Genomic DNA, 14,871 nt, shown 5'->3' on the forward strand with positions numbered 1-14,871 from the left:
GAATCAATATAGTTTAAATGACTACATTACCCAAAGCAATATACAGATTTAATGCAATCCCCATTAAAATTACAATGTCAATTTTTCAAGGAATAGAATAAAAAAATCATCAGATTTGTATGGGACTATAAAAAACCCTGAATAGCCAAAATCAACTGATAAGAAAAGAATAAAGCCAGAGGTATCACACTACTTGACTTCAAATTATACCACAGAGATGCAACCAAGAAGCATGGTATTGGAAAAAACCAAACAGACCAATGGAACAAAATTGAGAGAGCCTAGTAATATAACCAGATGTACAAGGGCAAATAATTTTTGACAAAGAAGCCAAAATCACATAACAGAGAAAAGAAAGTCTCTTCAATAAATGGTACAGAAAAATTGGAAAGCCACATGTAAAAGAATAACACTAAACTACAGTTTTTCCCCATGTACAAAAATTAATTCAAAATGAATCAAAGACCATGTGGTTCATGTGTTCCTTATAGCTGAATAAAAGATGTATGCCCAAGTATTTAAAAGTCTAGTGTCAAATCTACCTCATTTTTTTGCATTTGCTTTTTTTTAATTTTTAAATTTTATTTAGAAAATTAACTTTAACACGGTGACATTGATCAATAAGAGTACACAGGCTTCAGGTAAACATTTCTATAGCATTTGAACTGTTGATTATGTTGTATACCCATCACCCAAAGTCAAATTATTTTCTGTCATCTTATATTTGTCCCTCTTTAGACTCTTCCCTCTACTCCCTCCCCCCTCCTCCACAATCCCTTCTCCCTGGTAACCACTTCACTTTTATTTATTGTTGATGAGGACACTTCTATCATTCTATTTATTACTTTATAGGCAAAATTTTCCATCTTTTCTTACATTCTTTTTTTTTTTTTTAACAGAGACATAGAGAGGGATAGACAGGGACAGAGGGACAGAAAGGGAGAGAGATGAGAAGCATCAATCATTAGTTTTTCGTTGTGCATTGCGACACCTTAGTTGTTTATTGATTGCTTTCTCATATGTGCCTTGACCACAGGCCTTCAGCAGACCAAGTAACCCCTTGCTTGAGCCAGCGACCTTGGGTCCAAGCTGGTGAACTTTTTTTGCTCAAACCAGATGAGCCCGCGCTCAAGCTGGCGACCTCAGGGTCTTGAACCTGGGTCCTCGGCACCCCAGTCCGACGCTCTATCCACTGCACCACCGCCTGGTTAGGATCTTACATTCTTTTTTAATGGAACACTTTAAACTTAGACTCTGAAGTTGTGTTACAGTGTGAATATCTCATAATTACTTGTTCATTTTTTAAAGAGGCAAAATATGACATAAATTTAACCATTTTAAAGTATACAATCCATTGGCATTTAGTACATTATTATGCTGTATAACCATCAGCTCTAATAATTTCCAAAATATTTTTATCACCCAAAAGAATATCTTATATTGATTAAGCATGTACTCTCTCACCCCTGGCCCTTATTAACCAATAACCTTCTTTCTGTCTCTGTGAAGTTACTTGTTCTGGATATTTCATATAAATGGTATCATAAAATATGTGTCTTTCATTTTCTGGATTCTTTAACTTAGCATAATGTTCTTTTTTTTTTTTTTTTTGTATTTTTCTAAAGCTGGAAACGGGGAGAGACAGTCAGACAGACTCCCGCATGCGCCCGAAAGGGATCCACCCGGCATGCCCACCAGAGGCGATGCTCTGCCCACCAGGGGGCGATGCTCTGCCCCTCCGGGGCATTGCTCTCCCGCGACCAGAGCCACTCTAGCGCCTGGGACAGAGGCCATGGAGCTATCCCCAGTGCCCGGGCCATCTTTGTTCCAATGGAGCCTTGGCTGCGGGAGGGGAAGAGAGAGACAGAGAGGAAGGAGGGGGGGGTGGAGAAGCAAATGGGTGCTTCTCCTATGTGCCCTGGCCGGGAATCAAACCCGGGTCCCCCGCACGCCAGGCTGACGCTCTACCGCTGAGCCAACCGGCCAGGGCCGCATAATGTTCTTGAAATGCATTTCTGTTATACCAAGTATCACTCATTCTTCATTTTCATTGGCATAAAATATTTTTTTCATCCCTTCATTTGAGTCTATGTGTATCTTTTGTTCAAAGGTGGGTCTCTTGTAGACAGCATATATATGGTCTTGCTTTCTTATCTGTGCAGCTACCCTATGTCTTTTTATTGGAATATTTAATTTATTTAAATTTAAGGTTATTGACGTGTACTAATTTATTACCATTTTATTCTTTAAACCTATAATCTTCTTTCTCTTAATTTCTTCTTCTTCTTCTTCTTCTTCTTCTTCTTCTTCTTCTTCTTCTTCTTCTTTTCTTTCTCTTCTTATAGCAGGCCTTTTAACATATTTTTTAATTTATTTTTTAAAACATTTTATTTATTCATTATAGAGAGAGAGAGAGAGAGAGAGAGAGAGAAGGGGGGAGGAGCAGAAAGCATCAACTCCCATATCTGCCTTGACCCGGCAAGCCCAGAGTTTTGAACCGGCAACCTCAGCGTTTCCAGGTTAATGCTTTATCCACTGCGCCACCACAGGTCAGGCCCCCCCCCCCCTTTTTTTGTATTTTTCTGAAGCTGGACAGGGGGAGAAACAGTCAGACAGACTCCCGCATGCGCCTGACCGGGATCCACCCGGCACACCCACCAGGGGGCGATGCTCTGCCCCTTCGGGGCGTCGCCCTGTTGCGACCAGAGCCACTCTAGCACCTGGGGCAGAGGCCAAGGAGCCATCCCCAGCGCCCGGGCCATCTTTGCTCCAATGGAGCCTCAGCTGCAGGAGGGGAAGAGAGAGACAGAGAGGAAGGAGAGGGGGAGGGGTGGAGAAGCAGATGGATGCTTCTCCTGTGTGCCTTGGCCGGGAATCGAACCCAGGACCTCTGCACACCAGGCCAATGCTCTACCACTGAGCCTACCGGCCAGGGCCAGGTCAGGCCCCTTTTAACATTTCTTACAGTACTGGTTTGGTGGTAATGATCTCCTGAGTCTCTTTTGTCTGGCAAATTTTTTATTTCTGCTTAAATTTTAAATGATAGCTTTGCTGTATAGAATAGTCTTGGTTGTAGGTTCTTGTTTTGCATCACTTTAAATATTTCTTGCTAATCCCTTTTGGTCTGACGTGTTTCTGTTGATAAGTTTGATGTTATTTTTTGGGGGTCCTTTGTAGGTAATTAATTGCTTTTTTCTTACAGATTTTAGTATTCTTTCTTTGTATATTAATTTGGCATTTATGATGTGTCTTAATGTGGACCTTTTTGGGTTAATCTTTAATAGGTCTCTCTGTGCTTCTGGAACTCATGTGACTTTTTTTCTTCATCAATGTAAGGAAGTTTTTGGCTATGATTTCTTCAAACAAGTCTTCTTCATGTTGTCACAAAAGTCTCTTAGAGTTTCTTCAGTCTTTTTGAGCCTCTTTTATTTTTGCTGTTCTATGATATTTCTGTGCTTACATTTATCTTGTCCTCTAAATTGCTGATTCAAATCTCTACTTCATTTAGCCTGCTGTTGATTCATTCTAGGGCAGCATTTATTTCAGATATTATATTTGCTATTTTTGCTGGGTTCTTTTTTATGATTTTGTTGTCATTTTAATGATTACTATCTCTTTGTTTATGGCCTCATTGTAATCATCCATTCTTACTCTAAAAACCTGGAGCATCTTAACCATTATTTTAAACTCTGCTTCTGGTAGTTTGATTACTTCCATTTGATTTAGTTATTTTTCTGTGGATTTCTCTTGTTCATTCATTTGGATCAGATTTATTTTTCTGTCCATTTGTCTGTGTATTAGGTAGCTATGCTCTGAGTTTCAAATTTGTTGTGATACCTTTATGAAGAAGAGGCATCAGTGGTACTAACTTCTAGGCCACCTGAGTTCTTTGCTCTAGGAATGCTTCTTGAGAGTTATATTTACCTTTCTGTTATATGTGAGTCTTAAATGCAGTTGGTTTTTTTGTGGGTGGGGTTATCCCTTTAGGATGACTGGCTTTAAAGGTCAACCTTGTTCATTTGCATTAGATACTGTGCAGTGTCTCTCTTTTTGGGTGTATTTATTCTCCACAGTGTCTGATGGCTACTGGACTTCTTTTTTGGGCATGCTGCTTGTGTAGAAAGCTGAGTCTAGCATTGGTTTGGTCTGCCACCCACTACTGGTTTTGTTGGTTCTGAGTTTTCTCGGGTGGGGTTTGAGTATGGATTGGTGTCAGCTATTATCTGTACTTAGCTGTCTGGAGCTACTGTTCTATATTCTGTTTATGTTTGCATTTTCTGTGCCTGGGTAGTGTGGGAAGGGCCAACCTGTGTATAAGAATCATATTCCTCTTGCTTAGAGAGGACATCAGCTCCATAAAAGCTACAAGCTCTATAATATTTGCCTCCACATTTCAGCTGCTCCAATTCTTCTTGCAGGTGTGTGGTCTTCCCACAGAGTTTTTTATAGAAAGGCTTCAGTGTGAGCTCAGAATGGCCTCACTCCACCAACCCTTCTACAGGTTGCAAACATGGAGAGCTAGGGTAGCTGAGGACAAGATGAGAACATTAGTGAGACCCCCAACTTCAGAGGTTTCTTGTTCTGAAGCTCAGTGCAGGCAAAGTTATACCTACTCCAGAGCCTAATCCTTCAGACAGTGCTGGATACTCCAATTCTATTTCCAGCAAGGTGAGCAGCAGGTTCAGATTGGGTGGGGCTGACAATCCCCTCTGCAGATGTTCATCCACCTTGTTAGCCTCTGGTCTCAGGGAGGAAGACTGAGAGAGTTCTCTACTAGGGTTGACTGTGCCCCACCAGAAAGTGGGTAAGCCCCTTGACAGGACCCAAAACTAAGCTCCAGGAAACCTACACCTTGAATTTCCACACTCTAAGTCCCTCTTCTTTTCTCCTGTGGAAAACAGCCCTGTGGTACATGATATCTGCCACCTGGGCTGTTCGAAGGACACAAAAGCCACTGTGCAGATGCTGACCACAGAAAGTAGACCTTGCCTTATCTGGGTTCAGTGTTCAATGAGCCCTCCCTTTGTACACACTGCCAAGAAGGATCATTGGGTCCTGCTCTAATGCACTACATAGTTGGCCACAGGGTGTGTCAGCCTGGGCCTCCCTGGAGGGAACCCTGTGCAGGACACTGCCTGTGACTGGCCCCCAGAAACCTTATTGGTGCTACAAGAATACCAGAGTTTGTGGCTGCCTCTGCTTGGCCTAGGTGTATGTGATAATACCAAGTCATACATCTAGGTTGGCCTTTATACACACTGGGCATGGGGAAGGTCAGCAAAATGCCCAAGGTTCCCTGAGTTCCACTTTCTGCTGCCTTTGTCTGCTGGCTGCTTATTGGGTTTGACCACTGAAAATAACCTCTGGTGTAGTCTAGAGCATGAGCAAATTCAGGTATTAGGAAGGGTGGTGGTATCTGTCTTCCTGACTTTAGCTTCTGGTATCTGTCTGTCCTGACTTTTTTCACTGACCTCAATAAGGTGTGACCTCTGAAACTCGGAGATGTTGTCTTCCTACCATCCAGACAGTGCCTACTGAATCTCCTGTGAAGTGGCAGCACCAGTCATATTCTTGGGAGAGTACGGGGAAAAGCTCCAGCCTCAATGCAAGTAAATTAAGATCCTGATGCACCCCTGCTTCCTGGCTGACTTTTCATAGGGTGAGGCAGGAAGAGACTCCCAATGGCAGAGCAGTTGCTTTCCCCCAGGCTGCTGTCTCTTGAGGGGACTGCTCCACCGAAGAAAGATGGTGTAACATTGGTGGCTAAGACCAAGCAGGTTCACATTGGATTCAGGCAGATAGAGCAAACAGGCAGGGGAAATTATTTCTCATGTCACAGGCGAACAAACCAGAAAGTGGCCCCTCACAGTGGCAGGCAAGCAATCTGCCAAAACTGCACTGAGTAAAAGATCTATAACCTTACATAGGTTATACATATATGCCTATGCCAATTGCTCACACACTAATCATGTGAAGTGCAGGCAAGCAAGCCTAACACAGCTGTTTTCCCAACAGATGGTGACTGTGGTATTGGTGAGTGACAGCACAGGGTGTATGTAGTCATTCCCCAGTGTATCTCCTCGGGCCACCAACTTCACACTCTTCTCATGCAACTCTAGCCCTCTCAGCCCTCTCTCAACCAGAGTCCCAGATAAGTGGCTGTGAATGAGATTTTCTATGCTGGCCCTTTAAGACAAAGCCTGCATCACTGAGAGCTCTTCTCTCTTTCTCACTGGTAGTAATCTCATCTGTTTTTACCGCCAAATGCTATGTGGGTGCCTCTTCTAGGATCTGGGTCTCTAGGCTGGGGTGCTCGGCCTGGGGCTTAGGACCCTTCCCTCTCAGGGTGAACCTTCCTGCAGTGAGAGTCCCTGTGGACCCTCTACCACTCACTCCTGGGAGCAGGGCAGTCTCCTCTCCATCTCTGTCCTTCCTACAAGTCTCAGTGTGGCTTCTGTGGCTTCTTGGTTGTGGACTCGTCTTCAGTTAATCTAAAGTTGGTTTTCAAAATGATAGTTGTTAAATTTAATTGTAAACCCAATTTGGTCCTGGGAGTTGACATTGGGAATATCCACCTTATCTATCACCATCTTGGAATCTCCATTATTTATTATAAAATTTAGTGAAATGGCATTGGTTAAGAATTATATGGGTTTCAATTATACAATTCTAAAAGACATCATCAGTATATTGTATTGTGTATTCACCATGCCTAGTCAAATCTCGTTACATCACCATTTATCCCCCCTTGACCCTCTTCGGCCTTCTCCTGCCCCCTTTTCTCCTCCATCCTCTGATAATCACCATACTGTTTTCTGTGTCTATGTGGGTATTTTGTCTTATTAATCCTTTCACCATTTTCACACAGCCCCCTCCCCACTAAACTCCTACTTCTGACAGTTTTTGAGGTTATTCTCTGTAAGTCTGTTTCAATTTTGTTTGTTAGTTTATTAGTTTCCACATATAAGTGACATCATCCGGTATTTGTTTTGAGATTTTAATTGAGCCATCTAAAGAAGCTTCCAGGGAAGAGTCAGAAACAGGTATCTGAATTAAAGTTTAAAGGATCAATAAACAGCCTGACCAGGCGGTGTCGCAGTGGATGGATCGTCAGTCCGGGATGCGGAGGACCCAGGTTCGAGACCCTGAGGTCGCCAGCTTGAGCGCGGGCTCATCTGGTTTGAGCAAAGCTCACCAGCTTGGACCCAAGGTTGCTGGTTTGAGCAAGGGGTGTCTTGGTCTGCTGTAGCCCCATGGTCAAGGCACATATGAGAAAGCAATCAGTGAACAACTAAGGTGTTGCAATGAAAAACTGATGATTGATGCTTCTCATCTTTCTCCATTCCTGTCTGTCTGTCCCTATCTATCCCTCTCTCTGACTCTCTCTCTGTCTCTGTAAAAAAAAAAAAAAAAAAAAAAGAGGGGGGATCAATAAACAGGTGGCCAAACAGAAAAGAGATTGTCACAATATGTGGTATGGGGGGGGTGAGAGGGGAACAATTTTCCAAATAAGTCAGAATCTCTGTCAGAACAACCTGTATTAGTAGTCATGCTGTTTTTATTGGTATGAACCATGTTCAAGAAAAAGCAGACCAGAATTTTATGTATAAAGTAAAACATATATTATGAGAGTTGGTTCAGGCTCATTTTCCATTTCTTCAACAATCTGTTTTTGATCCATGATTTCTGTGCTGAGCAGAGGTGGTATCTTGAACACCTGGGTTCTTGAGTGTTGCCTTCCATGGGAGCAGTGGGGATGGGAGAATGGGGAAGAAAATATTCTGGTTTGAGCTATGGGAAAAGAAGAAGATTTTTATTTCAAAGACAGGAAATCAAAGAGAAAGAAAAACAATAGAGAAATAAAAGAATAAGTGAATAAGTAGTTGAAGAAAGAAAACAAGAAAAGTCTCACCTGTGTTGTTTAAACCATGGGCTCACCACACCAGAGTAACCAGGGTAACTGCTACAACCAAGCAGATCAATATTAGGGCAATGGGGTATCCATCTGATTGGAGAAAAAATAATGTCAATCTATAAAATACTCTCTATCCTACCTCAATTAGTGCTTCTCATTTCACATGGTTGGGACTTTCCAAAAGTTTTCTTCTGTATTTTCTAGAGCTCTCGTTTCAATTCTTCCTGAGACTATGTGTCTCATCTCACCCCTTTCTCTCTTATTTACCAAATCATCAACTTCTTGTTTTATTTCTCTTTAGTATTTCTAATCTGATTCGTTTTCTGGAAATTTAATTGCTATGATTCTTTGCCCTACTTTATGATTTGTATTTTCCCACTTTTATCCTCCTGTGTATAACACTCCTATCCATTCTCCAGCTGTTCATTTAATAGCCCTGGAACTATGGGAAGACTATCATTTCCCAGTGGAGCCTTCATTCTTTTTCACCCCAGTGGTTGATAATATCATGACCTCCCAGGCTGCTGTGTTTCACTCTGCAGGTCAGTCCAGCTGCCTGTCCAGTTGCCACATCCAGGGTTACTCAAAGATACCATGTCTCATCAGCAATGGGCAAGACTTCACCTCATCAAGTGTCCCACTGCTCCTGTTGACCCTGCATCCACATCACCTACACAGGTTTTGGATGAAAGCCAGAGACGTGGCACACCAGCAGCAGACGGCCAGGACCAGGACTGGAGCTTTTGGTCACCCATGCCTGTAGCTTCACTGGAAAAAGATGAGAAGTGGAGTTTAACAGGCCATCCCAATATGAGTTACATGACTCACCTACTTTAGCTCTTTGAGTAATCCCTTCTTTCTCTGGTCTTCGAAATGGTCCTGAACCCACACTCACCTTCTAGCCTCTTATTCTGTGTTTCAAAGGGATGACAACGAGTAAAAACTCTAATACAAGGGTTAAAGCAGTGAGGCTGTGAGGGGAGAGAAGGTTGGGCTCACCTTGTTGTCCAGGTCTGATTTCCCTCCTTGCAGGAGACCTGTCAGGAATCGAGGACAAGTGCCACTAAGAAGGCCCTGCACAACTTCTTTAACAACTTGGTAGCGAATAAGCACATTACAGACACTCTGAGCCAGACTCCCAGCTCCTGGAGATGGCTTCCCAGAATTTCTTTGGAAACTCAGGAAATGTGATCCTTGATATGCTGTATTTAAAAAGTTCTCTGGGATCTTCCTGGAATGCATTCTAAGGCCACCTGATACCTGGATCTCAAAGGGATCTGGGGGTGGACAAGTAAAAGAGTCAATATGGAAGGATGTGTAGAGAGGAAATGTCAACAATCTAGAAAATAAAATAATTCAAGGGAAGAAACATTTACTGGAAAATAACATGAAGACTGGAGTTTGGATAAAAAAGTGGGTGGAAATCTGTGGGATGAAAATGTGAAAATAATAAAGAAATGTTGAAATAATTAATTTGAAGGGGCTAGATGGGAAGACTGTTAGTAGACCAGTCAGGAAGAGCTAGCTCTGGAATGGTTAGGTCCTGATTAAGCCATGTGAACATTAGGCCAGAGAGAAAGGGGTGCAGATTCTTGTGCTGAAAGATGAGTCTGAGGCCAAAGATGGTGCAAAGAACATAAAAATGTGACTATTCCCAGGAGACAGAATATGAGGGTACATTCAGGAGTGTGAAGAGACATGTGCATGTAGGTCCTTCTTTGTATGTGGGGGTGGGGGTAGAGTGGGAATAGTGGTAAAGGTGAATCAAAGAAGGAATGAGCCAAGGGATTCACAACACTAAGGTCAGAAAGATTGAATAACGGTAAGAGCCCATATATCACCTGCCCTCGTTGGAGCTTTCAGGCAAATACCAGCTTGGAAAAGGAAACTCACATTCAAACTGAAACTGACTGGAAAAGGCCTGCACTTCCCTGGAAAAACTGTGCACGTTCAACTATAATAATGCCTGGATGGTCTTCAACTTTTCCTTGCTAAAATTACCCTGGGACCATGGCCACAGAAAGCAGGCGGTGCTTGACACATTGTCCCAGCGATGAGTCTGCAGCTCCCCTAGCCAGCCTGAGCCCTCCGTGTGCTGCCAGCTCTGGTTGGCAAGGGAGGAGATCTGGAGTGTGTGATAGGAGGGGACTCTACTTCTTCTGAATGATGGGGTGCTACTTGGGTAGCTGAAAAACAGAGAGGTGACTACTGAGAGAGGGTAAAAGAAAGAAAGAAGAGTGGCCGATGTTGGGTGAGAAAGATGGGAATAGTAATAAAGTTCTTATTCCCAAAACCAGAGAAACAAACTGGAGTCAAGGATGGTGCCTCGCCCTTGCCTAGCATGCAGATTTTAAGGATGCCCAGTCAGAGCATTACTCCCTGCTTCTAGTTCCTCTTCAGAACTTTTCTCCACCCTGCTTTGCCCAGCCACAGCTCCTTTCTACCTGAATTCTTCTTACCCACTGTGCTTGGCCCATGCCAGAGAATTCCCTTGAAGAGCAGGGGCAGAAACAGCAGCATTGAACCTCTGGTTGGTAAGGATGCCTCAGTCAAATGAATGCCCGCAGACTCAGATATTAGCTTCCCCTCCAAACCCTTTTGAACTCATCTGTAACTTCCCTTGTCATACATACAAACCAACCTCCTCTCTGCTCACTTCCCTGTCAGAGAAACCCGACTGCCTTCCTCAGCCACAAGCCTCTCACAGGGTCTCTCATTTCCACTCCATGTCTTCTCTGTTTGGCTAGCAGATTTTCTTTTTGCTCATGTCTGCCTCCTAACCACCCCACTGCCCCAACACCTACAAAATGGTCCTGGTTTTATAACACAATGTGTGGTCTGTGTTCTAATTAGAAAATGTAGTATCTCTTGGCTTTGGAAAACTCAAGCCCACACTTGGATTCTCAATATCCTTTTGTATAAAAAGAAGTAACAAAAGATCCTCAGTAGTGCCCTGTGGCTTTTGCAGCAGTGTCCCCACTCTTGATCTCTCTGTGGTCTCCTCCTCTGATCAGCTTTCCAGCCTTCCCTCTACCTCTTCTTGATCTTCTCTGTGTATTTCTACCTACCCATTATTTTTTCCTCTGAAGTCTACTGTCGCTCCTCTTATTGCCTCACCTGTTTTTCCTGTTTCCTCTAACTACCATCCATCTTTTTATCTTGCTCTTCAGAAATCATTATCAAAAGACAACAAGAACTTTGAATGTAGCTACATAATCCACAGGCAAATCTCCATAATCCACAGTGAGAAAGGAGCAGCAGTGGCTATACAGATTATCAGGTAATCTCAGGAAAATACCCTTTTCCTTAGTTTCTCCAGTCAAACCAATTGTCACTATTAAGGATCCATGAGTACTCTTGACCCAGAAGTAGTGAGCTGATAAGTAGATGAATTTTCATGCATGTTGTATGAGTGGGTCTATCAGGGATGCACATGGCCTTGGGCTCCCACTCTACCTTAAATGAGTTGAGTGTGTCTCCAGGTCCCTGGGTATGAAGAGCAGTCATGCAGCCTTCCCCTCACAGATTATGTACTGGAAGCACTGGAGTCCCCTTAGTGTGTCTAATTAGAGAAGAGTTTTATTAGAGGCAGGTACATGACTCCAGGGACTGGAGTGTTCATGGGAGAAATAATTACTGTGTTGAGTCTTGACTTTTGTTATTTTCACTGATGTTTGCTGTGCAACCTGCAAGCAGTGTAAATACCATCCCTACAGTTTTCATAGACGCATGCAATATTCAGAGCCTATTTGGTACCAAAAGATATGGCAGACACTAAGATTTCACAGACAAGTCCTTAAGAGAAAACAAAACAAAAGAAAACAAAACAACAGCAAATAAAACCATTCTAAAACCTTTACATTTATAAAATAAAGGACTCACAGAATTAATTGTGCTCAGAGTTACTGAGATTAGTTTATACTCAGCCTCATCCATTGTTTCTGACCTCTAGGACACTGGCTTCAGACATTTCATGTTCAATGCCATGCAAATACATCAGAATTTTAAGATAATGAGATAATTAAAATTTTTTTTACTCATGCAAATTTTTATTTTCTTTTGAGAGCCAAATAAATTTATATTTGAATACTCAAAAACTCAAGGATATGCTACATAATTTTTTACGAAACTAATGATCTAAGTAAAATAGAAAATTAATCTGAATGAGATAATAAATATAAATTTATTGTTATAAATGAATGGATTACATCAAACTGTAAGGTTTCTGCACAGAAAGAACAACTATCAACAAAACAAAAAGACAACCACCAAAAATTTAGAAGATATATGTACAAAAATATTCCAATAAGGAGCTATTATCCAAATGTACAAAGAACTCACAGATCTCAACAATCAAGAAAGAAAGAGTCCAATTTTAAAAATGGGCCAAAGTCTTGAAAAGATACTTTTCTCAAGAAGATACAGCACGGCCAACAGGTACATGAAGAGATGCTCAACCTCACTAGCTACTTCCGTGCAAATCAAACCACAGATCTACCACCTCACACCTGTTAGAATGGCTGTTATGAACCAGATAAAAAATAACAAGTTTTGTAGAGGATGTAGAGAAAAAAAAGCCGCATCCACTGCTGGTAAAAATGTAAATTGGTACAGTCATTATGGAACCAGTATAGAATTTCCTCAAAAAATAATATGTGGGATTGAAAACTGAAAGCAAGAAACAAACAAAAAACCCAATCAGATTGTCAAAGACAAGAGTAGGGTGGTTATCTGTGGGAAAGGAGAATGAGGGGAAGTTGAAGAGGGCAAATATGGTCAAATATATGGTGATGGATGGAAAGAGACTAGACTTTAGGTCATGGGCTGTGGACAAGGCCCACCAGGGGTGAGGATGACGGAGACACAGAGACCCGACTCCGGAGACCAAGTTCAGTGACGCAGATCTGATTTATTCAGGAAGTAAGATAGCTTATATACACAGGTTTAGCCTATAGGGTGTTACAGTGTGTCCTTAACAGCCAATGGCTGAAAAGGTCAGGGAGCTGCATGGTTGGCTCTGAGTTACTTCCTTACAGCAGGCGAGTTCTCTCCTGGGTGTGCCTAGGAGGCTTTCAGGTGCTGGAGTGTTCTCACAGCATTGCATCAGCTACAGCTTCTAGGAATGCGCTCTGCACTCTATCTACATTTCCCCCTCTCTTTTAATTAGGGCCAGTTGGACTTGATGAATGACAGCTTGCTGTTGTTGTCTCTATGGGCAGGATAATGCCAGGGTGAAGAAAAGCAGCCCAGACCTGGGGATCTGCCCGCGTCTGGGAGTTAGCGGTTACTATAGCACACATAAACAGGAACAGAGTACCAGGGCCTGGGGGTTCGTCGGGAGCCATTCTCTGGCCATGCTCTGCTAAAGCCTTCATATCCCCCCCAGGTGATGGGGTGTGCACATTGGCTGTGAGGTCTTCTTCTGGAGACTAGCCATCTCCTGGGTTGGGGGGTTCGTCATAGGGGTCATCTTGGGACACCGGGACTGGCCTTATGTTTCGTCCTGGGATCCAAATTGGCTAAGGGCTGTTTTCTGTAAAGACACAAGCATAACATCTCCCTTGTGTTAGAAGGGGGTGTGGACCCTGCCACTGTGCTGTGGTGGGTCCTTCCAGCACACCAAAGGTAAAGAAGTTTGGGAGTGGCAACTTCTGCTTCTTCGGCTGGTGAAGCCGATGCACAGTTAGCAATTTGGTTGGTTTTGTTTTTGTGCACTCAGCCGTGAGTGTGTTAAACTCAGAGGCTTAGCCACTTTCCTCCTCAGTGGAGGGGGGCAAATAGGGAGGTAGGGGCTCCTCAGGGAGAGGGGTAGCCTGTAATATTTTTGGAGTAGGGGGAGGGTCTTCTGTGGGAGATGGCTACTAGGGCAGGAGTGAGACCAAGGGGGAAGGTTTGCCCTTCTTGTACTTCTGCTGAACAGATGCGCTGGAGAGCGTGGGCCCAAGTTTCAGGGTCCTAAAGATGCACGTCCCGAAGCCAAGGGTTGAAACCTGAGAGGACTTCCCAGTAGGTACAAAAATCCTTTTCATTAACTTTAACTCGCCTACTCTGTAATAGGGCATGGAGGGCTCAAGCTTGCGGGGCTCAGGAGTGAGGCTGAAGGCTTCCCATTGCAGAGGGTCACTTACCTGTCCCTTGAATGCCAGTTGGGTTCCTGTCCAGGCGCCAGTTGTGGACAAGGCCCACTGGAGGTGAGGACAATGGAGACCCAGAGACCTGACTCCAGAGACCAGTTTCAGTGACGCAGATCCAATTTATTCAGGAAGTAACCTAGCATATATACACAGGTTCAACCTATAGGTTGTTACAGCATGTCCTTCACAGCCAATGGCTGAAAAGGTCAGGGAGCTGCCTGGTTGGTGCTGAGTTACTTCCTAGCAGCAGGTGATCTCCTTCCTGGGTATGCTAGGAGAGTTTCAGGTGCTGGAGTGTTCTCACAGAATTGCATCAGCCACAGCTGCTAGAAATGCGCTCTGCACCCTACCTACAATGGGCACACAAGGCAATATACAGATTATTTATTATAGAGTTGTGCACTTGAAACTGATATAACATTTTAACCAATGTCACCTCAATAAATGTAACTTTCAAAATTTATTTTAAAATATGTAGTTAACTCTAAATATTCATTTAAATGTCCATATATAAAATTTAATGCATTTGATGAATATTTTAAAAAGGAGTTACTATTCAAAGAATCAAATTTTATATTATTTTACTCCCTGGGAAGTTATATATAGAAGGGAGATAAATAAGGTTTATATAAAATCATATCATATTGACTACAGAAGAAAAATATAAAATACTGTTTGTCAGAAAAATTTGTAAAATTATAATTTTTATAGAAGACTTTAGTCATGGTGATGAAGAGCACTAGCCTTTTCTTTATCTCTAAAATGCTAAAAATGTTGTAAAAATATTTATTTTAAAATATAAATACATTCATTAACATTCTA

The 14,871-nt window shown here is 42.6% G+C and overlaps 1 pseudogene; it reads right to left on the reverse strand.

Annotated features, from left to right (window-relative positions):
• Positions 1-7,538: 7,538 nt before the first annotated feature.
• On the reverse strand, positions 7,539-10,464 carry LOC136330542 (T-cell surface glycoprotein CD1e, membrane-associated-like; annotated as a pseudogene).
• Between the last annotated feature and the right edge of the window lie 4,407 nt (positions 10,465-14,871).

This window comes from Saccopteryx bilineata, chromosome 3 (assembly GCF_036850765.1).
Source record: "Saccopteryx bilineata isolate mSacBil1 chromosome 3, mSacBil1_pri_phased_curated, whole genome shotgun sequence".
NCBI classification, from domain to species: domain Eukaryota; kingdom Metazoa; phylum Chordata; class Mammalia; order Chiroptera; family Emballonuridae; genus Saccopteryx; species Saccopteryx bilineata.